At 41.6% G+C, this 24156-nt stretch overlaps 4 non-coding genes across 4 annotated transcripts; all 4 read left to right on the plus strand.

Moving 5' to 3' along the window:
* The first annotated feature begins 4467 nt into the window (after positions 1-4467).
* Positions 4468-4631, plus strand: LOC134985859 (U1 spliceosomal RNA). Its single transcript, XR_010192002.1, has one exon. It is a non-coding gene; the product is annotated as a U1 spliceosomal RNA (small nuclear RNA).
* A 152-nt stretch (positions 4632-4783) lies between these two features.
* LOC134985810 (U1 spliceosomal RNA) lies at positions 4784-4946 on the plus strand. The gene has a single exon (XR_010191961.1). It is a non-coding gene; the product is annotated as a U1 spliceosomal RNA (small nuclear RNA).
* Positions 4947-5607: 661 nt separating this feature from the next.
* On the plus strand, positions 5608-5771 carry LOC134985649 (U1 spliceosomal RNA). The gene has a single exon (XR_010191821.1). It is a non-coding gene; the product is annotated as a U1 spliceosomal RNA (small nuclear RNA).
* A 145-nt stretch (positions 5772-5916) lies between these two features.
* Positions 5917-6079, plus strand: LOC134985760 (U1 spliceosomal RNA). Its single transcript, XR_010191919.1, has one exon. It is a non-coding gene; the product is annotated as a U1 spliceosomal RNA (small nuclear RNA).
* The last annotated feature ends 18077 nt before the right edge of the window (positions 6080-24156 follow it).

Here is a 24156-nt window from a genome sequence, read left to right on the forward strand (position 1 = left end):
TTAGTGACAACCTTGCTCATACTTTGGTCGCTAACATGGATTATGGAATGAAAGGAGATAAGAATGTTCTACCACTGAAAGAGAGAGTTCCAGGGGAAGTGAAGATAGATGTAGGTATACAGAGATTAGAAACTGTGCTAAAGCAAATAGCTGAGGATTATAAGAAACATGGACAATTAGTATTAGCTCTTCCAAAAGATCAACAGAAGGACCTGCTTTCCCGGTTTCCAACTTCCATTGAGGAACCAACAAGAAGAGATAGCCCAGTGGATCTACAGACCCCGATAGAGGTGATAAGACATATAGCACTGGACAGGTCTAAACATCAGTTGTTGGAGGTTCTAGATGAAACCCAATGGAAGCTAAAAGAAGAACAGATGTTTAACACCAAAATTGATGAGAGGAACAAAGAGCTTGAGAGAGAACTTTGGTTTATACAGAGAGAGATGGAAACCATGGCATCTGATGAAAGACAAACCAGAGTGGATCAGGAGCAACAAAAGTTGATAATGTACCAGCAGCAGGAAGACAATATTCATTCTCTGGAATCAAAAATAACTGAGTTGTCTGAATTATTGGAAGTGGGTAAAGAAACTGAAAAGGAGGATCATATTTGTCTGAATGAAATGAAAGAAAGACTGTCTCAGCTAGAATCTGAGAATAAAATACTCAAGGATGCCAACTTCCTAAACAACTGTCCTGAAGACCGTATCCATGAATTTTCTATGCGACCGGATACTAAGGACATAGCATTACAGACTGAGGTAGTGGATGGTATATTGCTGAGACAATCTTCTATGAATAAAGTTGATAGTAAAGGGACACAGTATATGTCTCTTAAAATGACTGGCACAGTAATATGGTTCCATGTGAAGAAAGGCTATGGCTTCATTAAAAGGCATGACACCGGAGAAGACATATTTGTACATTGGACATCCATAACGAAGAATAACCCCCTAAAACTGTTGTACAGTGTAGGAGATGGAGAGAAAGTAGAATTTGAAGTGTTGGAAGGGGAAAAGGGTGTACATGCAGCAAATGTGACTGGCATAGGTGGAGTACCAGTGAAAGGGAGTCGATTTGCTCCAAACCGACGAGGATCATACAGTTATTGTTATCAACCACGAGAAAAAGTGGTTGATGAAGGAAGTGCATATTCAGAACAAAGGCAAGGGAGAGATCCAGCTCCATGTCATCCTTCTACAACCTTACATTACCGACCTCTCTCGAGATTCAATGGTAGAGTAAATCAGTCCCAGGATCAAGAAACGGAAAATTCAGATGCTAAAGACTTGATAACTTTAGAAGCTTCGTCAGAGAAAGAAACTAGTCTCAGTGAAAATCGTAGTGAGGTACATGATAACTTTACCCTAGCACAATCTCTTAAATCTTCCATCCGAAGTCCAGTACTAAAATAAGTCAATAAATCAGGTGTAGAAGAGCAAGGGAAACCAGCACGATCAGAGAACACTATCCCTGGGAGGCATGAAGGCTATGTAGTTCCATCCCTCCCTATTTGGCCAACAGTTAAAATGGTTGAGATGAGGTGGCTTGCTAATGGATGTGAATGAATATATACTATTTTAGCATAGTGAGTAAGGTAGATGGTGCATTGGCACCTAAAGATGTTAAACAGTGACAATGCACCAGGGGGAGAAATGTAACCCTGATTTAGGGTTTAAACAACACTTATACTGAGGTAGTTATAATATGGTGACTAAAATGGAGTATAAGCATATATATTATTCATATAAAAGTTAATGGATGTTGTAATACTGTATGCATGTTGTGAGGTAAATAATACAGTTCACATATATGTAATTGTATGTACATTGATGTAAATGTAGTGGTGAATACAATGAAGGCTTATTTTATGGTTTCACAGTGTATCTAAAGGGTTAATGTCCTTGTGCTCCTAACTGTCAATCACCTAGTGAGGTGATTGCCAGTGGGCGGGGCATCACCTCAGAGTGGGTCATGTGACTACTAGAGAGGAGTGGAGAGGTGCTGTGAGTGTAGCTGAGATAGAGACTGCATATCCCTTGGTGAGAGGACATAGTTTTTTGCTGCTCCGGCCGTCGCCCGCATTAGAGCTGAGCGGTATACATTGCGGCGGCCGGAGGGGGCTTAGTGTGTGAAGCCAGAACAGGGCTTCCTTACTGTAAAGGTGGTGACAGCAGCATTGAGACTCAGAACTGTTCATAGAACCCAAGATCAGCGCTAGTCAACTCACCCAGCAGTATTGGAAGGGCACATCTGTGACAGGGACACAGAGAGGGTTCCTTCCTACCTATTACCGGCACAGACTCTGACAGCCACAACAAAGAAGCCAGGACCAGCAGCAGAGGCTCCATTCTGTGTGGCTGTAAGTGTAAGGGAGGAGTCGGGGGAGCATCCGGCAGCAGCATCACTAGATGGTAGAAGTGTGAGTGCATAATCCAGCCATTTATATTACCCCTACACTAAGCACAGCAAGCCATAGGTGACTATTGTACATAGTCAATTTCATATTGGGACTAAGTACTCCAGGGCTAGGCCGCAATAATGGCTATTAAGCAGGAGGATAGTAATGGGTCACAGTAGTCAGAGTGACCTATAATTACAGTTCCATGTATGGCTTAATCATAGTGCTAAGGAGAAGGTAGAAAGCACTAGGTATATATATGTAACAGGAGGAGTGGAGTGAAACTTGAACTGTTTAACGCTTCATAAATAGTTTTAAAACTCCCCCATATATCAGCATCACATCAGTCAAAGGAGAGCCAGAGACATTGTTCCGCAGCGCTAAATAGAAAGTAACACCCTAAAGCTGCCACCTAATGTGTGTATTTATGCCCCTGAATTAGCAGAATTAGAGTCAAGGACATTAAAGGTAGCCATACTACAGTGACATTGGATGGATGTTAAAGCCTCTTAGCCACAAAGGATTAGAATATCATCCCGATTCAAGGACTAGCTTGTGGCACTTTAATACAACTGTGTTATATGTATATTCGTGAACCCGTAAGAAGGACTGACACGTAAGAGACTATTAGTTATAAAGTTAAAGGATTTGAGCTCGCTGTGACTATGATAAGAGAAACCATCTCTTGCAGATATATTTAATATAGACTCATCCTAAGAGACAACAATAATTTGAGGCATACAGGAATCGAAAAGCTATATATGCTCTGAAATATAGAAAGCATCAGCTACTTCAAATGGACACAAGGACGCAGCATAACAAAGGTTTATCATACCAGCTTCTTAGGAGTTTAGTTTAATACTGGACAACTACAGTAACATTTTTACTGAGGAAAGGATACAGATTCCTTGGTAATCAACTGTTGATGTTACTATCTATGAGCTAAATAGATACTTTCTGTTATCTGCCAAGGAGGAACTATAAGTAACCTTATAGGAGAAAGTAATCGCTACCATAAGTAGACTGAGCCAAACATCTTTCTCTTTAACTGAAGGGAGAACTGATAGTTGATACTAAAACATAGTGTCAGACATTCTGTATTAACTGCTGTTATTTTTAGGAAGTTTATGGGCCCTTATAGTGCACTATCATATTAAGAGTACCCGGGTCACTCTAACACCTAAGGGTGTCTTGAAAAGAAAAAGGATTTGTTGTATTGCATGCAGGTACTGTGTATAGGCCTAATTGACAGGGGGTTAGCATGGATTAATGACTTAAAGGGGAATGTGTAATTGATGAAATGTGTGGTACTGGTCATTAAAGTGTTATACTTTCCATGTGTGTCTGGTCCGTCTGGAAGTTGATCTGAAGATCCTGGAAGAAAGAGACAGGTATATTAGATAATATATCTATGATATAAGGGAATCATCCCCTAAGGATAGAGATCAGGCTTACTCAAGCAAGCCTTAACGGTAGTTAAATACTACACATAGCTTGAGTGGAGGCACAGCTATTAGGTAACCATCCCTTAATAGAATACATAGACAGCTCTCGTTCAAGGTAGGGTTACAAACGATTAAATTACAACAGCTGTATCCAGTAGGATTTTTTGGACCCTTTAATAAACATTCCGTTGTCATCAAGGGCAATATGAAATAGATCCTGATTACATTTAGATATGGATAGTGGTGCCTATATATGTTGACTCCATTGTATTTTATTGAATGTGGGTTTCTTCTGTCTATATATATTTTTTAAAAATAAGGAGCTTGTATATTTTATTTTTTGCGCTCCCTTGATAACAAGTGTGATTATCTTTAAAATTTGGTTTATTATTGGTAGAACAGTACTACCTATGGGAGCAGCATTTTATAATATATGGTGAAAATTAATAGATGTATAAAGATTAAATAAGCAACAAATTGGTGAAATAGATAAGTTTTGATAGGAGCGCTGGGTTCTATATATATATATTGACATTTGGTTATATATATGTATAGACTTTATAAATTCTTGACAGAGATGTGCCTGAGCAGCGGCCCTCCCCAGCCCTATCCCAAATCATACTTATTTTGCATAGGAGATACCATGGTCATGAAGATTGTTCTCCCAGGGTGAGGTTCATTCATTGCATTCTGGGTATGCTGACCCCTGTGATTTCCCCAAATGTGGGAAACTCGACTGCATTATTTGTGGTAGTGGGGGACTGTGTTTGTGCTTTCCTCTGGTCAGCTCTGGTAAAAGTCAGATTTATTTGTCTCAGATCTTCCTCTAGCCTTGTTCTTCTTTCGAGAGTTTCCATGGGCTGCCTCAGTTGGATCTCCTTCACTTGACAGGGGGGTGCCCGAGCAGCGACCCTCCCCAGCTCTAGCCCAACTCCTACTTACCTGCCAGGTGAGATACTATGATCATGAAGGTGCTTCTCCCAGGGCAAGGCTCACCCATTGCACTCTGGGTGTGCTGCTCCTGCGGTTTCCCCAAATGTTGGACACTTGACTGCATAATTTGTGTTTCCCCTGGTCGGCTCTCGTATAATTCAGATCTCTTTGTCTCAGGTCTCTCTCCAGCCTAGTTTGCTGTCTGTTTCCACTTCTCTTTTCTTGAGTTGCTCCCTTCTATGCCCTTGCGCACTATCCTGACTTCTCCCGTCTGCTTACTTTGTGCCTTCCAACGCACAATGCAAACTACAGGTAGTGCTGCAGGGCCCACACCCTTTTACTTGCCTTACAGAGCAGCTCTGGAGCTGTTACAGTGCCCAGCTGCTGCAAGAAATCAGCTTGAATGCTTCAGGGACTGGGGCATAGCCCCACACCGAAGTAGGGTGGAGGTGTTTAATGCGAACTAGGGGTCATCCAAGCGCCGCAAAAGGCCGCCATGCCCTGCACGCCCCTTTTCTCTTTTCATATGCAGACGAGGGTTGAAGCCAACTTTGACCCACTGCTTGGATGACATCACCATATGCAAATCCATCTGCTGCAGGCCTTCCCCCAGGAATGCTTGCACTAGTTGTTGCATTTGGTTTGTTGTTTGGGGGTGCTTCAGTATTAGGCAGCCTTCTGCCCTCCCATGTTCATCTGAAAATATGTGTTCTCCCTGCAGTTGTTGTCCCCAGATGAGAGTTCCCTTGTGCTGCCTCAGTTGAATCTCCTTTACTTGACAGAGATGTGCCTTAGCAGCGGCCCTCCCCAGCCCTATCCTAAGTCATACTTATTTTGCATAGGAGATACCATGGTCATGAAGATTGTTCTCCCAGGGTGAGGTTCATTCATTGCATTCTGGGTATGCTGACCCCTATGATTTCCCCAAATGTGGGAAACTCGACTGCATTATTTGTGGTAGTGGGGGACTGTGTTTGTTCTTTCCTCTGGTCAGCTCTGGTAAAAGTCAGATTTATTTGTCTCAGATCTTCCTCTAGCCTTGTTCTTCTATCGAGAGTTTCCTTGTGCTGCCTCAGTTGGATCTACTTCACTTGACAGCCCGAGCAGCGACCCTCCCCAGAACTATCCCAAATCCTACTTACCTGCCAGGTGAGATACTATGATCATGAAGGTGCTTCTCCCAGGGCAAGTCTCACCCATTGCACTCTGGGTGTGCTGCTCCTGCGATTTCCCCAAATGTGGGAAACTTGACTGCATAATTTGTGTTTCCCCTGGTCGGCTCTCGTATAATTCAGATCTCTTTGTCTCAGGTCTCTCTCCAGCCTAGTTTGCTGTCTATTTCCACTTCTTTTTTCTTGAGCCGCTCCCTTCTATGCCCTTGCGCACTATCCTGACTTCTCCCGTCTGCTTAATTTGTGCCTTCCAACGCACAATGCGAACTACAGGTAGTGCTGCAGGGCCCACGCCCTTTTACTTGCCTTACAGAGCAGCTCTGGAGCTGTTACAGTGCCTAGCTGCTGCAAGAAATCAGCTTGAATGCTTCAGGGGCTGGGGCATAGCCAACATGAGCCCCACACCGAAGGAGGGTGGATGTGTTTAATGCGAACTAGGGGTCATCCAATCGCCGCAAAAGGCCGCCATGCCCTGCACGCCCCTTTTCTCTTTTCATATGCAGACGAGGGTTGAAGCCAACTTTGACCCACTGCTTGGATGACATCACCATATGCAAATCCATCTGCTGCAGCCTTCCCCCAGGAATGCTTGCACTAGTTGTTGCATTTGGTTTGTTGTTTGGGGGTGCTTCAGTATTAGGCAGCCTTCTGCCCTCCCATGTTCATCTGAAAATATGTGTTCTCCCTGCAGTTGTTGTCCCCAGATGAGAGTTCCCTTGTGCTGCCTCAGTTGAATCTTCTTTACTTGACAGAGATGTGCCTGAGCAGCGGCCCTCCCCAGCCCTGTTAGGCCATCATCTACACGGCATAGCCCTGAATTTTCCAATGCGCAGCTCTTTGCAAAAGAGAGATATTGGCAAGGAAAAGCTGTCTTGTACCTTTGCATTTTTCTCCCAAACGAAGGACACTAGAACATTTTTTTTAAAGCCTCCTGTTAGGCCATCATCTACACGGCATAGCCCTGAATTTTCCAATGCGCAGCTCTTTGCAAAAGAGAGATATTGGCAAGGAAAAGCTGTCTTGTACCTTTGCATTTTTCTCCCAAACGAAGGACACTAGAATGAAAATTTTAAAGCCTCCTGTTAGTGCTTCATCTACACGGTATAGCCCTGAATTTTCCAATGCGTAGCTCTTTGCAAAAGAGAGATATTGGCAAGGAAAAGCTGTCTTGTACCTTTGCATTTTTCTCCCAAACGAAGGACACTAGAAAGAAAATTTTAAAGCCTCCAGTTAGGTCATCATCTACACGGCATAGCCCTGAATTTTCCAATGCGCAGCTCTTTGCAAAAGAGAGATATTGGCAAGGAAAAGCTGTCTTGTACCTTTGCATTTTTCTCCCAAACGAAGGACACTAGAAATTTTTTTTTAAAGCCTCCTGTTAGGCCATCATCTACACGGCATAGCCCTGAATTTTCCAATGCTCAGCTCTTTGCAAAAGAGAGATATTGGCAAGGAAAAGCTGTCTTGTACCTTTGCATTTTTCTCCCAAACGAAGGACACTAGAAAGAAAATTTTAAAGCCTCCTGTTAGGCCATCATCTACACGGCATAGCCCTGAATTTTCCAATGCGCAGCTCTTTGCAAAAGAGAGATATTGGCAAGGAAAAGCTGTCTTGTACCTTTGCATTTTTCTCCCAAACGAAGGACACTAGAAAGAAAATTTTAAAGCCTCCTGTTAGGCCATCATCTACACGGCATAGCCCTGAATTTTCCAATGCGCAGCTCTTTGCAAAAGAGAGATATTGGCAAGGAAAAACTGTCTTGTACCTTTGCATTTTTCTCCCAAACGAAGGACACTAGAAAGAAAATTTTAAAGCCTCCTGTTAGGCCATCATCTACACGGCATAGCCCTGAATTTTCCAATGCGCAGCTCTTTGCAAAAGAGAGATATTGGCAAGGAAAAGCTGTCATGTACCTTTGCATTTTTCTCCCAAACGAAGGACACTAGAAAGAAAATTTTAAAGCCTCCTGTTAGGACATCATCTACACGGCATAGCCCTGAATTTTCCAATGCGCAGCTCTTTGCAAAAGAGAGATATTGGCAAGGAAAAGCTGTCTTGTACCTTTGCATTTTTCTCCCAAACGAAGGACACTAGAAAATTTTTTTTAAAGCCTCCTGTTAGGCCATCATCTACACGGCATAGCCCTGAATTTTCCAATGCGCAGCTCTTTGCAAAAGAGAGATATTGGCAAGGAAAAGCTGTCTTGTACCTTTGCATTTTTCTCCCAAACGAAGGACACTAGAAAGAAAATTTTAAAGCCTCCTGTTAGGCCATCATCTACACGGCATAGCCCTGAATTTTCCAATGCGCAGCTCTTTGCAAAAGAGAGATATTGGCAAGGAAAAGCTGTCTTGTACCTTTGCATTTTTCTCCCAAACTAAGGACACTAGAAAGAAAATTTTAAAGCCTCCTGTTAGGCCATCATCTACACGGCATAGCCCTGAATTTTCCAATGCGCAGCTTTGTGCAAAAGAGAGATATTGGCAAGGAAAAGCTGTCTTGTACCATTGGATTTTTCTCCCAAACGAAGGACACTAGAAAGAAAATTTTAAAGCCTCCTGTTAGGCCATCATCTACACGGCATAGCCCTGAATTTTCCAATGCGCAGCTCTTTGCAAAAGAGAGATATTGGCAAGGAAAAGCTGTCTTGTACCTTTGCATTTTTCTCCCAAACGAAGGACACTAGAAAGAAAATTTTAAAGCCTCCTGTTAGGCCATCATCTACACGGCATAGCCCTGAATTTTCCAATGCGCAGCTCTTTGCAAAAGAGAGATATTGGCAAGGAAAAGCTGTCTTGTACCTTTGCATTTTTCTCCCAAACGAAGGACACTAGAATGAAAATTTTAAAGCCTCCTGTTAGTGCTTCATCTACACGGTATAGCCCTGAATTTTCCAATGCGTAGCTCTTTGCAAAAGAGAGATATTGGCAAGGAAAAGCTGTCTTGTACCTTTGCATTTTTCTCCCAAACGAAGGACACTAGAAAGAAAATTTTAAAGCCTCCTGTTAGGCCATCATCTACACGGCATAGCCCTGAATTTTCCAATGCGCAGCTCTTTGCAAAAGAGAGATATTGGCAAGGAAAAGCTGTCTTGTACCTTTGCATTTTTCTCCCAAACGAAGGACACTAGAAAGAAAATTTTAAAGCCTCCTGTTAGGCCATCATCTACACGGCATAGCCCTGAATTTTCCAATGCGCAGTTCTTTGCAAAAGAGAGATATTGGCAAGGAAAAGCTGTCTTGTACCTTTGCATTTTTCTCCCAAACGAAGGACACTAGAAAGAAAATTTTAAAGCCTACAGTTAGGCCATCATCTACACGGCATAGCCCTGAATTTTCCAATGCGCAACTCTTTGCAAAAGAGAGATATTGGCAAGGAAAAGCTGTCTTGTACCTTTGCATTTTTCTCCCAAACGAAGGACACTACAAAGAAAAATTTAAAGCCTCCTGTTAGGCCATCATCTACACGGCATAGCCCTGAATTTTCCAATGCGCAGCTTTGTGCAAAAGAGAGATATTGGCAAGGAAAAGCTGTCTTGTACCAATGGATTTTTCTCCCAAATGAAGGACACTAGAATGAAAATTTTAAAGCCTCCTGTTAGTGCTTCATCTACACGGTATAGCCCTGAATTTTCCAATGCGTAGCTCTTTGCAAAAGAGAGATATTGGCAAGGAAAAGCTGTCTTGTACCTTTGCATTTTTCTCCCAAACGAAGGACACTAGTAATAAAATTTTAAAGCCTCCTGTTAGGCCATCATCTACACGGCATAGCCCTGAATTTTCCAATGCGCAGCTCTTTGCAAAAGAGAGATATTGGCAAGGAAAAGCTGTCTTGTACCTTTGCATTTTTCTCCCAAACGAAGGAAACTAGAAAGAAAATTTTAAAGCCTCCTGTTAGGCCATCATCTACACGGCATAGCCCTGAATTTTCCAATGCGCAGCTCTTTGTAAAAGAGAGATATTGGCAAGGAAAAGCTGTCTTGTACCATTGGATTTTTCTCCCAAACGAAGGACACTAGAATGAAAATTTTAAAGCCTCCTGTTAGTGCTTCATCTACACGGTATAGTCATGAATTTTCCAATGCGTAGCTCTTTGCAAAAGAGAGATATTGGCAAGGAAAAGCTGTCTTGTACCTTTGCATTTTTCTCCCAAACGAAGGACACTAGAAAGAAAATTTTAAAGCCTCCTGTTAGGCCATCATCTACACGGCATAGCCCTGAATTTTCCAAGGCGCAGCTCTTTGCAAAAGAGAGATATTGGCAAGGAAAAGCTGTCTTGTACCTTTGCATTTTTCTCCCAAACGAAGGACACTAGAAAGAAAATTTTAAAGCCTCCAGTTAGGCCATCATCTACACGGCATAGCCCTGAATTTTCCAATGCGCAGCTCTTTGCAAAAGAGAGATATTGGCAAGGAAAAGCTGTCTTGTACCTTTGCATTTTTCTCCCAAACGAAGGACACTACAAAGAAAATTTTAAAGCCTCCTGTTAGGCCATCATCTACACGGCATAGCCCTGAATTTTCCAATGCGCAGCTTTGTGCAAAAGAGAGATATTGGCAAGGAAAAGCTGTCTTGTACCAATGGATTTTTCTCCCAAATGAAGGACACTAGAATGAAAATTTTAAAGCCTCATGTTAGTGCTTCATCTACACGGCATAGCCCTGAATTTTCCAATGCGTAGCTCTTTGCAAAAGAGAGATATTGGCAAGGAAAAGCTGTCTTGTACCTTTGCATTTTTCTCCCAAACGAAGGAAACTAGAAAGAAAATTTTAAAGCCTCCTGTTAGGCCATCATCTACACGGCATAGCTCTGAATTTTCCAATGCGCAGCTCTTTGTAAAAGAGAGATATTGGCAAGGAAAAACTGTCTTGTACCATTGGATTTTTCTCCCAAACGAAGGACACTAGAATGAAAATTTTAAAGCCTCCTGTTAGGCCATCATCTACACGGCATAGCCCTGAATTTTCCAATGCGCAGCTCTTTGCAAAAGAGAGATATTGGCAAGGAAAAGCTGTCTTGTACCTTTGCATTTTTCTCCCAAACGAAGGACACTAGAAAGAAAATTTTAAAGCCTCCAGTTAGGCCATCATCTACACGGCATAGCCCTGAATTTTCCAATGCGCAGCTCTTTGCAAAAGAGAGATATTGGCAAGGAAAAGCTGTCTTGTACCTTTGCATTTTTCTCCCAAACGTAGGACACTACAAAGAAAATTTTAAAGCCTCCTGTTAGGCCATCATCTACACGGCATAGCCCTGAATTTTCCAATGCGCAGCTTTGTGCAAAAGAGAGATATTGGCAAGGAAAAGCTGTCTTGTACCAATGGATTTTTCTCCCAAATGAAGGACACTAGAATGAAAATTTTAAAGCCTCCTGTTAGTGCTTCATCTACACGGTATAGCCCTGAATTTTCCAATGCGTAGCTCTTTGCAAAAGAGAGATATTGGCAAGAAAAAGCTGTCTTGTACCTTTGCATTTGTCTCCCAAACGAAGGACACTAGAAATAAAATTTTAAAGCCTCCTGTTAGGCCATCATCTACACGGCATAGCCCTGAATTTTCCAATGCGCAGCTCTTTGCAAAAGAGAGATATTGGCAAGGAAAAGCTGTCTTGTACCTTTGCATTTTTCTCCCAAACGAAGGACACTAGAATGAAAATTTTAAAGCCTCCTGTTAGTGCTTCATCTACATGGTATAGCCCTGAATTTTCCAATGCGTAGCTCTTTGCAAAAGAGAGATATTGGCAAGGAAAAGCTGTCTTGTACCTTTGCATTTTTCTCCCAAACGAAGGACACTAGAAATAACATTTTAAAGCCTCCTGTTAGGCCATCATCTACACGGCATAGCCCTGAATTTTCCAATGCGCAGCTCTTTGCAAAAGAGAGATATTGGCAAGGAAAAGCTGTCTTGTACCTTTGCATTTTTCTCCCAAACGAAGGACACTAGAATGAAAATTTTAAAGCCTCCTGTTAGTGCTTCATCTACACGGTATAGCCCTGAATTTTCCAATGCGTAGCTCTTTGCAAAAGAGAGATATTGGCAAGGAAAAGCTGTCTTGTACCTTTGCATTTTTCTCCCAAACGAAGGAAACTAGAAAGAAAATTTTAAAGCCTCCTGTTAGGCCATCATCTACACGGCATAGCTCTGAATTTTCCAATGCGCAGCTCTTTGTAAAAGAGAGATATTGGCAAGGAAAAACTGTCTTGTACCATTGGATTTTTCTCCCAAACGAAGGACACTAGAATGAAAATTTTAAAGCCTCCTGTTAGGCCATCATCTACACGGCATAGCCCTGAATTTTCCAATGCGCAGCTCTTTGCAAAAGAGAGATATTGGCAAGGAAAAGCTGTCTTGTACCTTTGCATTTTTCTCCCAAACGAAGGACACTAGAAAGAAAATTTTAAAGCCTCCAGTTAGGCCATCATCTACACGGCATAGCCCTGAATTTTCCAATGCGCAGCTCTTTGCAAAAGAGAGATATTGGCAAGGAAAAGCTGTCTTGTACCTTTGCATTTTTCTCCCAAACGAAGGACACTACAAAGAAAATTTTAAAGCCTCCTGTTAGGCCATCATCTACACGGCATAGCCCTGAATTTTCCAATGCGCAGCTCTTTGCAAAAGAGAGATATTGGCAAGGAAAAGCTGTCTTGTACCTTTGCATTTTTCTCCCAAACGAAGGAAACTAGAAAGAAAATTTTAAAGCCTCCTGTTAGGCCATCATCTACACGGCATAGCCCTGAATTTTCCAATGCGCAGCTCTTTGTAAAAGAGAGATATTGGCAAGGAAAAGCTGTCTTGTACCTTTGCATTTTTCTCCCAAACGAAGGACACTAGAAAGAAAATTTTAAAGCCTCCAGTTAGGCCATCATCTACACGGCATAGCCCTGAATTTTCCAATGCGCAGCTCTTTGCAAAAGAGAGATATTGGCAAGGAAAAGCTGTCTTGTACCTTTGCATTTTTCTCCCAAACGAAGGACACTAGAAAGAAAATTTTAAAGCCTCCAGTTAGGCCATCATCTACACGGCATATCCCTGAATTTTCCAATGCGCAGCTCTTTGCAAAAGAGAGATATTGGCAAGGAAAAGCTGTCTTGTACCTTTGCATTTTTCTCCCAAACGAAGGACACTACAAAGAAAATTTTAAAGCCTCCTGTTAGGCCATCATCTACACGGCATAGCCCTGAATTTTCCAATGCGCAGCTTTGTGCAAAAGAGAGATATTGGCAAGGAAAAGCTGTCTTGTACCAATGGATTTTTCTCCCAAATGAAGGACACTAGAATGAAAATTTTAAAGCCTCCTGTTAGTGCTTCATCTACACGGTATAGCCCTGAATTTTCCAATGCGTAGCTCTTTGCAAAAGAGAGATATTGGCAAGGAAAAGCTGTCTTGTACCTTTGCATTTTTCTCCCAAACGAAGGACACTAGAAAGAAAATTTTAAAGCCTCCAGTTAGGCCATCATCTACACGGCATAGCCCTGAATTTTCCAATGCGCAGCTCTTTGCAAAAGAGAGATATTGGCAAGGAAAAGCTGTCTTGTACCTTTGCATTTTTCTCCCAAACGAAGGAAACTAGAATGAAAATTTTAAAGCCTCCTGTTAGGCCATCATCTACACGGCATAGCCCTGAATTTTCCAATGCGCAGCTCTTTGTAAAAGAGAGATATTGGCAAGGAAAAACTGTCTTGTACCATTGGATTTTTCTCCCAAACGAAGGACACTAGAATGAAAATTTTAAAGCCTCCTGTTAGTGCTTCATCTACATGGTATAGCCCTGAATTTTCCAATGCGTAGCTCTTTGCAAAAGAGAGATATTGGCAAGGAAAAGCTGTCTTGTACCTTTGCATTTTTCTCCCAAACGAAGGACACTAGAAATAACATTTTAAAGCCTCCTGTTAGGCCATCATCTACACGGCATAGCCCTGAATTTTCCAATGCGCAGCTCTTTGCAAAAGAGAGATATTGGCAAGGAAAAGCTGTCTTGTACCTTTGCATTTTTCTCCCAAACGAAGGACACTAGAAATAAAATTGTAAAGCCTCCTGTTAGGCCATCATCTACACGGCATAGCCCTAAATTTTCCAATGCGCAGCTCTTTGCAAAAGAGAGATATTGGCAAGGAAAAGCTGTCTTGTACCTTTGCATTTTTCTCCCAAACGAAGGACACTACAAAGAAAATTTTAAAGCCTCCTGTTAGGCCATCATCTACACGGCATAGCCCTGAATTTTCCAATGCGCAGCTTTGTGCAAAAGAGAGATATTGGCAAGGAAAAGCTGTCTTGTACCAATGGATTTTTCTCCCAAATGAAGGACACTAGAATGAAAATTTTAAAGCCTCCTGTTAGTGCTTCATCTACACGGTATAGCCCTGAATTTTCCAATGCGCAACTCTTTGCAAAAGAGAGATATTGGCAAGGAAAAGCTGTCTTGTACCTTTGCATTTTTCTCCCAAACGAAGGACACTACAAAGAAAATTTTAAAGCCTCCTGTTAGGCCATCATCTACACGGCATAGCCCTGAATTTTCCAATGCGCAGCTTTGTGCAAAAGAGAGATATTGGCAAGGAAAAGCTGTCTTGTACCAATGGATTTTTCTCCCAAATGAAGGACACTAGAATGAAAATTTTAAAGCCTCCTGTTAGTGCTTCATCTACACGGTATAGCCCTGAATTTTCCAATGCGTAGCTCTTTGCAAAAGAGAGATATTGGCAAGGAAAAGCTGTCTTGTACCTTTGCATTTTTCTCCCAAACGAAGGACACTAGAAAGAAAATTTTAATGCCTCCAGTTAGGCCATCATCTACACGGCATAGCCCTGAATTTTCCAATGCGCAGCTCTTTGCAAAAGAGAGATATTGGCAAGGAAAAGCTGTCTTGTACCTTTGCATTTTTCTCCCAAACGAAGGACACTAGAATGAAAATTTTAAAGCCTCCTGTTAGTGCTTCATCTACACGGCATAGCCCTGAATTTTCCAATGCGCAGCTCTTTGCAAAAGAGAGATATTGGCAAGGAAAAGCTGTCTTGTACCTTTGCATTTTTCTCCCAAACGAAGGACACTAGAAATAAAATTTTAAAGCCTCCTGTTAGGCCATCATCTACACGGCATAGCCCTGAATTTTCCAATGCGCAGCTCTTTGCAAAAGAGAGATATTGGCAAGGAAAAGCTGTCTTGTACCTTTGCATTTTTCTCCCAAACGAAGGAAACTAGAAAGAAAATTTTAAAGCCTCCTGTTAGGCCATCATCTACACGGCATAGCCCTGAATTTTCCAATGCGCAGCTCTTTGTAAAAGAGAGATATTGGCAAGGAAAAACTGTCTTGTACCATTGGATTTTTCTCCCAAACGAAGGACACTAGAATGAAAATTTTAAAGCCTCCTGTTAGTGCTTCATCTACATGGTATAGCCCTGAATTTTCCAATGCGTAGCTCTTTGCAAAAGAGAGATATTGGCAAGGAAAAGCTGTCTTGTACCTTTGCATTTTTCTCCCAAACGAAGGACACTAGAAATAACATTTTAAAGCCTCCTGTTAGGCCATCATCTACACGGCATAGCCCTGAATTTTCCAATGCGTAGCTCTTTGCAAAAGAGAGATATTGGCAAGGAAAAGCTGTCTTGTACCTTTGCATTTTTCTCCCAAACGAAGGAAACTAGAAAGAAAATTTTAAAGCCTCCTGTTAGGCCATCATCTACACGGCATAGCTCTGAATTTTCCAATGCGCAGCTCTTTGTAAAAGAGAGATATTGGCAAGGAAAAACTGTCTTGTACCATTGGATTTTTCTCCCAAACGAAGGACACTAGAATGAAAATTTTAAAGCCTCCTGTTAGGCCATCATCTACACGGCATAGCCCTGAATTTTCCAATGCGCAGCTCTTTGCAAAAGAGAGATATTGGCAAGGAAAAGCTGTCTTGTACCTTTGCATTTTTCTCCCAAACGAAGGACACTAGAAAGAAAATTTTAAAGCCTCCAGTTAGGCCATCATCTACACGGCATAGCCCTGAATTTTCCAATGCGCAGCTCTTTGCAAAAGAGAGATATTGGCAAGGAAAAGCTGTCTTGTACCTTTGCATTTTTCTCCCAAACGTAGGACACTACAAAGAAAATTTTAAAGCCTCCTGTTAGGCCATCATCTACACGGCATAGCCCTGAATTTTCCAATGCGCAGCTTTGTGCAAAAGAGAGATATTGGCAAGGAAAAGCTGTCTTGTACCAATGGATTTTTCTCCCAAATGAAGGACACTAGAATGAAAATTTTAAAGCCTCCTGTTAGTGCTTCATCTACACGGTATAGCCCTGAATTTTCCAATGCGTAGCTCTTTGCAAAAGAGAGATATTGGCAAGAAAAAGCTGTCTTGTACCTTTGCATTTGTCTCCCAAACGAAGGACACTAGAAATAAAATTTTAAAGCCTCCTGTTAGGCCATCATCTACACGGCATAGCCCTGAATTTTCCAATGCGCAGCTCTTTGCAAAAGAGAGATATTGGCAAGGAAAAGCTGTCTTGTACCTTTGCATTTTTCTCCCAAACGAAGGACACTAGAATGAAAATTTTAAAGCCTCCTGTTAGTGCTTCATCTACATGGTATAGCCCTGAATTTTCCAATGCGTAGCTCTTTGCAAAAGAGAGATATTGGCAAGGAAAAGCTGTCTTGTACCTTTGCATTTTTCTCCCAAACGAAGGACACTAGAAATAACATTTTAAAGCCTCCTGTTAGGCCATCATCTACACGGCATAGCCCTGAATTTTCCAATGCGCAGCTCTTTGCAAAAGAGAGATATTGGCAAGGAAAAGCTGTCTTGTACCTTTGCATTTTTCTCCCAAACGAAGGACACTAGAATGAAAATTTTAAAGCCTCCTGTTAGTGCTTCATCTACACGGTATAGCCCTGAATTTTCCAATGCGTAGCTCTTTGCAAAAGAGAGATATTGGCAAGGAAAAGCTGTCTTGTACCTTTGCATTTTTCTCCCAAACGAAGGAAACTAGAAAGAAAATTTTAAAGCCTCCTGTTAGGCCATCATCTACACGGCATAGCTCTGAATTTTCCAATGCGCAGCTCTTTGTAAAAGAGAGATATTGGCAAGGAAAAACTGTCTTGTACCATTGGATTTTTCTCCCAAACGAAGGACACTAGAATGAAAATTTTAAAGCCTCCTGTTAGGCCATCATCTACACGGCATAGCCCTGAATTTTCCAATGCGCAGCTCTTTGCAAAAGAGAGATATTGGCAAGGAAAAGCTGTCTTGTACCTTTGCATTTTTCTCCCAAACGAAGGACACTAGAAAGAAAATTTTAAAGCCTCCAGTTAGGCCATCATCTACACGGCATAGCCCTGAATTTTCCAATGCGCAGCTCTTTGCAAAAGAGAGATATTGGCAAGGAAAAGCTGTCTTGTACCTTTGCATTTTTCTCCCAAACGAAGGAAACTAGAATGAAAATTTTAAAGCCTCCTGTTAGGCCATCATCTACACGGCATAGCCCTGAATTTTCCAATGCGCAGCTCTTTGCAAAAGAGAGATATTGGCAAGGAAAAGCTGTCTTGTACCTTTGCATTTTTCTCCCAAACGAAGGACACTACAAAGAAAATTTTAAAGCCTCCTGTTAGGCCATCATCTACACGGCATAGCCCTGAATTTTCCAATGCGCAGCTTTGTGCAAAAGAGAGATATTGGCAAGGAAAAGCTGTCTTGTACCAATGGATTTTTCTCCCAAATGAAGGACACTAGAATGAAAATTTTAAAGCCTCCTGTTAGTGCTTCATCTACACGGTATAGCCCTGAATTTTCCAATGCGTAGCTCTTTGCAAAAGAGAGATATTGGCAAGGAAAAGCTGTCTTGTACCTTTGCATTTTTCTCCCAAACGAAGGACACTAGAAAGAAAATTTTAAAGCCTCCTGTTAGGCCATCATCTACACGGCATAGCCCTGAATTTTCCAATGCGCAGCTCTTTGCAAAAGAGAGATATTGGCAAGGAAAAGCTGTCTTGTATCTTTGCATTTTTCTCCCAAACGAAGGACACTAGAAAGAAAATTTTTAAGCCTCCAGTTAGGCCATCATCTACACGGCATAGTCCTGAATTTTCCAATGCGCAGCTCTTTGCAAAAGAGAGATATTGGCAAGGAAAAGCTGTCTTGTACCTTTGCATTTTTCTCCCAAACGAAGGACACTAGAAATAAAATTTTAAAGCCTCCTGTTAGGCCATCATCTACACGGCATAGCCCTGAATTTTCCAATGCGCAGCTCTTTGCAAAAGAGAGATATTGGCAAGGAAAAGCTGTCTTGTACCTTTGCATTTTTCTCCCAAACGAAGGACACTAGAAATAAAATTTTAAAGCCTCCTGTTAGTGCTTCATCTACATGGTATAGCCCTGAATTTTCCAATGCGTAGCTCTTTGCAAAAGAGAGATATTGGCAAGGAAAAGCTGTCTTGTAGCTTTGCATTTTCTCCCAAACGAAGGACACTAGAAATAAAATTGTAAAGCCTCCTGTTAGGCCATCATCTACACGGCATAGCCCTGAATTTTCAAATGCGCAGCTCTTTGCAAAAGAGAGATATTGGCAAGGAAAAGCTATCTTGTACCTTTGCGTTTTTCTCCCAAACGAAGGACACTAGAAAGAAAATTTTAAAGCCTCCTGTTAGGCCATCATCTACACGGCATAGCCCTGAATTTTCCAATGCGCAGCTCTTTGCAAAAGAGAGATATTGGCAAGGAAAAGCTGTCTTGTACCTTTGCATTTTTCTCCCAAACGAAGGACACTAGAAAGAAAATTTTAAAGCCTCCTGTTAGGCCATCATCTACACGGCATAGCCCTGAATTTTCCAATGCGCAGCTCTTTGCAAAAGAGAGATATTGGCAAGGAAATGCTGTCTTGTACCTTTGCATTTTTCTCCCAAACGAAGGACACTACAAAGAAAATTTTAAAGCCTCCTGTTAGGCCATCATCTACACGGCATAGCCCTGAATTTTCCAATGCGCAGCTTTGTGCAAAAGAGAGATATTGGCAAGGAAAAGCTGTCTTGTACCAATGGATTTTTCTCCCAAACGAAGGACACTAGAATGAAAATTTTAAAGCCTCCTGTTAGTGCTTCATCTACACGGTATAGCCCTGAATTTTCCAATGCGTAGCTCTTTGCAAAAGAGAGATATTGGCAAGGAAATGCTGTCTTGTACCTTTGCATTTTTCTCCCAAACGAAGGACACTAGAAATAAAATTTTAAAGCTTCCTGTTAGGCCATCATCTACACGGCATAGCCCTGAATTTTCCAATGCGCAGCTCTTTGCAAAAGAGAGATATTGGCAAGGAAAAGCTGTCTTGTACCTTTGCATTTTTCTCCCAAACGAAGGACACTAGAAAGAAAATTTTAAAGCCTCCTGTTAGGCCATCATCTACACGGCATAGCCCTGAATTTTCCAATGCGCAGCTCTTTGCAAAAGAGAGATATTGGCAAGGAAATGCTGTCTTGTACCTTTGCATTTTTCTCCCAAACGAAGGACACTAGAAAGAAAATTTTAAAGCCTCCTGTTAGGCCATCATCTACACGGCATAGCCCTGAATTTTCCAATGCGCAGCTCTTTGCAAAAGAGAGATATTGGCAAGGAAAAGCTGTCTTGTACCTTTGCATTTTTCTCCCAAACGAAGGACACTAGAAAGAAAATTTTAAAGCCTCCTGTTAGGCCATCATCTACACGGCATAGCCCTGAATTTTCCAATGCGCAGCTCTTTGCAAAAGAGAGATATTGGCAAGGAAAAGCTGTCTTGTACCTTTGCATTTTTCTCCCAAACGAAGGACACTAGAAAGAAAATTTTAAAGCCTCCAGTTAGGCCATCATCTACACGGCATAGCCCTGAATTTTCCAATGCGCAGCTCTTTGCAAAAGAGAGATATTGGCAAGGAAAAGCTGTCTTGTACCTTTGCATTTTTCTCCCAAACGAAGGACACTAGAAAGAAAATTTTAAAGCCTCCTGTTAGGCCATCATCTACACGGCATAGCCCTGAATTTTCCAATGCGCAGCTCTTTGCAAAAGAGAGATATTGGCAAGGAAAAGCTGTCTTGTACCTTTGCATTTTTCTCCCAAACGAAGGACACTAGAAAGAAAATTTTAAAGCCTCCTGTTAGGCCATCATCTACAGGGCATAGCCCTGAATTTTCCAATGCGCAGCTCTTTGCAAAAGAGAGATATTGGCAAGGAAAAGCTGTCTTGTACCTTTACATTTTTCTCCCAAACGAAGGACACTAGAATGAAAATTTTAAAGCCTCCTGTTAGTGCTTCATCTACACGGTATAGCCCTGAATTTTCCAATGCGTACCTCTTTGCAAAAGAGAGATATTGGCAAGGAAAAGCTGTCTTGTACCTTTGCATTTTTCTCCCAAACGAAGGACACTAGAAAGAAAATTTTAAAGCCTCCTCTTAGGCCATCATCTACACGGCATAGCCCTGAATTTTCCAATGCGCAGCTCTTTGCAAAAGAGAGATATTGGCAAGGAAAAGCTGTCTTGTACCTTTGCATTTTTCTCCCAAACGAAGGACACTAGAAAGAAAAATTTAAAGCCTCCTGTTAGGCCATCATCTACACGGCATAGCCCTGAATTTTCCAATGCGCAGCTCTTTGCAAAAGAGAGATATTGGCAAGGAAAAGCTGTCTTGTACCTTTGCATTTTTCTCCCAAACGAAGGACACTAGAAAGAAAATTTTAAAGCCTCCTGTTAGGCCATCATCTACACGGCATAGCCCTGAATTTTCCAATGCGCAGCTCTTTGCAAAAGAGAGATATTGGCAAGGAAAAGCTGTCTTGTATCTTTGCATTTTTCTCCCAAACGAAGGACACTAGAAAGAAAATTTTTAAGCCTCCAGTTAGGCCATCATCTACACGGCATAGTCCTGAATTTTCCAATGCGCAGCTCTTTGCAAAAGAGAGATATTGGCAAGGAAAAGCTGTCTTGTACCTTTGCATTTTTCTCCCAAACGAAGGACACTAGAAATAAAATTTTAAAGCCTCCTGTTAGGCCATCATCTACACGGCATAGCCCTGAATTTTCCAATGCGCAGCTCTTTGCAAAAGAGAGATATTGGCAAGGAAAAGCTGTCTTGTACCTTTGCATTTTTCTCCCAAACGAAGGAAACTAGAATGAAAATTTTAAAGCCTCCTGTTAGGCCATCATCTACACGGCATAGCCCTGAATTTTCCAATGCGCAGCTCTTTGTAAAAGAGAGATATTGGCAAGGAAAATCTGTCTTGTACCATTGGATTTTTCTCCCAAACGAAGGACACTAGAAGGAAAATTTTAAAGCCTCCTGTTAGTGCTTCATCTACATGGTATAGCCCTGAATTTTCCAATGCGTAGCTCTTTGCAAAAGAGAGATATTGGTAAGGAAAAGCTGTCTTGTACCTTTGCATTTTCTCCCAAACGAAGGACACTAGAAATAAAATTGTAAAGCCTCCTGTTAGGCCATCATCTACACGGCATAGCCCTGAATTTTCCAATGCGCAGCTCTTTGCAAAATAGAGATATTGGCAAGGAAAAGCTGTCTTGTACCTTTGCGTTTTTCTCCCAAACGAAGGACACTAGAATGAAAATTTTAAAGCCTCCTGTTAGTGCTTCATCTACATGGTATAGCCCTGAATTTTCCAATGCGTAGCTCTTTGCAAAAGAGAGATATTGGCAAGGAAAAGCTGTCTTGTAGCTTTGCATTTTCTCCCAAACGAAGGACACTAGAAATAAAATTGTAAAGCCTCCTGTTAGGCCATCATCTACACGGCATAGCCCTGAATTTTCAAATGCGCAGCTCTTTGCAAAAGAGAGATATTGGCAAGGAAAAGCTATCTTGTACCTTTGCGTTTTTCTCCCAAACGAAGGACACTAGAAAGAAAATTTTAAAGCCTCCTGTTAGGCCATCATCTACACGACATAGCCCTGAATTTTCCAATGCGCAGCTCTTTGCAAAAGAGAGATATTGGCAAGGAAAAGCTGTCTTGTACCTTTGCATTTTTCTCCCAAACGAAGGACACTAGAAAGAAAATTTTAAAACCTCCTGTTAGGCCATCATCTACACGGCATAGCCCTGAATTTTCCAATGCGCAGCTCTTTGCAAAAGAGAGATATTGGCAAGGAAAAGCTGTCTTGTACCTTTGCATTTTTCTCCCAAACGAAGGGAAAGAAAATTTTAAAGCCTCCTGTTAGGCCATCATCTACACGGCATAGCCCTGAATTTTCCAATGCGCAGCTCTTTGCAAAAGAGAGATATTGGCAAGGAAAAGCTGTCTTGTACCGTTGGATTTTTCTCCCAAACGAAGGACACTAGAATGAAAATTTTAAAGCCTCCTGTTAGTGCTTCATCTACACGGTATAGCCCTGAATTTTCCAATGCGTAGCTCTTTGCAAAAGAGAGATATTGGCAAGGAAAAGCTGTCTTGTACCTTTGCATTTTTCTCCCAAACGAAGGACACTAGAAATAAAATTTTAAAGCCTCCTGTTAGGCCATCATCTACACGGCATAGCCCTGAATTTTCCAATGCGCAGCTCTTTGCAAAAGAGAGATATTGGCAAGGAAAAGCTGTCTTGTACCTTTGCATTTTTCTCCCAAACGAAGGACACTAGAAAGAAAATTTTAAAGCCTCCTGTTAGGCCATCATCTACACGGCATAGCCCTGAATTTTCCAATGCGCAGCTCTTTGCAAAAGAGAGATATTGGCAAGGAAATGCTGTCTTGTACCTTTGCATTTTTCTCCCAAACGAAGGACACTAGAAAGAAAATTTTAAAGCCTCCTGTTAGGCCATCATCTACACGGCATAGCCCTGAATTTTCCAATGCGCAGCTCTTTGCAAAAGAGAGATATTGGCAAGGAAAAGCAGTCTTGTACCTTTGCATTTTTCTCCCAAACGAAGGACACTAGAAATAAAATTTTAAAGCCTCCTCTTAGGCCATCATCTACACGGCATAGCCCTGAATTTTCCAATGCGCAGCTCTTTGCAAAAGAGAGATATTGGCAAGGAAAAGCTGTCTTGCACCTTTGCATTTTTCTCCCAAACGAAGGAAACTAGAAAGAAAATTTTAAAGCCTCCTATTAGGCCATCATCTACACGGCATAGCCCTGAATTTTCCAATGCGCAGCTCTTTGTAAAAGAGAGATATTGGCAAGGAAAAACTGTCTTGTACCATTGGATTTTTCTCCCAAACGAAGGACACTAGAATGAAAATTTTAAAGCCTCCTGTTAGGCCATCATCTACACGGCATAGCCCTGAATTTTCCAATGCGCAGCTCTTTGCAAAAGAGAGATATTGGCAAGGAAAAGCTGTCTTGTACCTTTGCATTTTTCTCCCAAACGAAGGACACTAGAAAGAAAATTTTAAAGCCTCCAGTTAGGCCATCATCTACACGGCATAGCCCTGAATTTTCCAATGCGCAGCTCTTTGCAAAAGAGAGATATTGGCAAGGAAAAGCTGTCTTGTACCTTTGCATTTTTCTCCCAAACGAAGGACACTACAAAGAAAATTTTAAAGCCTCCTGTTAGGCCATCATCTACACGGCATAGCCCTGAATTTTCCAATGCGCAGCTTTGTGCAAAAGAGAGATATTGGCAAGGAAAAGCTGTCTTGTACCAATGGATTTTTCTCCCAAATGAAGGACACTAGAATGAAAATTTTAAAGCCTCCTGTTAGGCCATCATCTACACGGCATAGCCCTGAATTTTCCAATGCGCAGCTCTTTGCAAAAGAGAGATATTGGCAAGGAAATGCTGTCTTGTACCTTTGCATTTTTCTCCCAAACGAAGGACACTAGAAAGAAAATTTTAAAGCCTCCTGTTAGGCCATCATCTACACGGCATAGCCCTGAATTTTCCAATGCGCAGCTCTTTGCAAAAGAGAGATATTGGCAAGGAAAAGCTGTCTTGTACCTTTGCATTTTTCTCCCAAACGAAGGACACTAGAAAGAAAATTTTAAAGCCTCCTGTTAGGCCATCATCTACACGGCATAGCCCTGAATTTTCCAATGCGCAGCTCTTTGCAAAAGAGAGATATTGGCAAGGAAAAGCTGTCTTGTACCTTTGCATTTTTCTCCCAAACGAAGGACACTAGAAAGAAAATTTTAAAGCCTCCAGTTAGGCCATCATCTACACGGCATAGCCCTGAATTTTCCAATGCGCAGCTCTTTGCAAAAGAGAGATATTGGCAAGGAAAAGCTGTCTTGTACCTTTGCAATTTTCTCCC

Source organism: Pseudophryne corroboree, assembly GCF_028390025.1.
Source record: "Pseudophryne corroboree isolate aPseCor3 chromosome 7 unlocalized genomic scaffold, aPseCor3.hap2 SUPER_7_unloc_1, whole genome shotgun sequence".
Lineage (NCBI taxonomy): Eukaryota > Metazoa > Chordata > Amphibia > Anura > Myobatrachidae > Pseudophryne > Pseudophryne corroboree.